The 332-nt window shown below is 42.2% G+C and overlaps 1 protein-coding gene across 3 annotated transcripts in view; it reads left to right on the top strand.

Moving 5' to 3' along the window:
- Positions 1-332, top strand: part of LOC116848792 (protein patched homolog 3-like) — a 17,217-nt gene that overhangs the window by 8,432 nt on the left and 8,453 nt on the right. The window lies entirely within an intron of this gene.

The following is a 332-nucleotide window of genomic DNA, read 5'->3' as shown; positions in this document are numbered from 1 at the left end:
AACCAATCATAGTTGATTATTCTTCTCACATTCGACTGTGGTTGGTCAATTTCTTACTCTTACTTCCTACTTCTTACTACTTATTTCCAATGTAGCGTCCTTTCAAGGTCGTTCTACATTAGTTGCAAGCCGATCGCAAGCAGACGCAATTCTTATTGCGACAGCCAATCAGAAGCATCAATGGTGCTATTGATGCTTCTGATTGGCTATCGCAACAAGAGTTGCAATCGACTTGCAACTAGAGAACCTAGTAAAGAAAATCGCTACTCTGCGATTGGCTGGCATAAACATGTACGGACCCGGACATTGCGACGCCAATGCAAAACCATATA

This window comes from Odontomachus brunneus, unplaced genomic scaffold, assembly GCF_010583005.1.
Source record: "Odontomachus brunneus isolate Ranch 3 - 2012 unplaced genomic scaffold, Obru_v1 Obru_scaffold_005, whole genome shotgun sequence".
Taxonomy (NCBI): domain Eukaryota; kingdom Metazoa; phylum Arthropoda; class Insecta; order Hymenoptera; family Formicidae; genus Odontomachus; species Odontomachus brunneus.
This window is presented reverse-complemented; position numbering and strand designations above follow the sequence as displayed.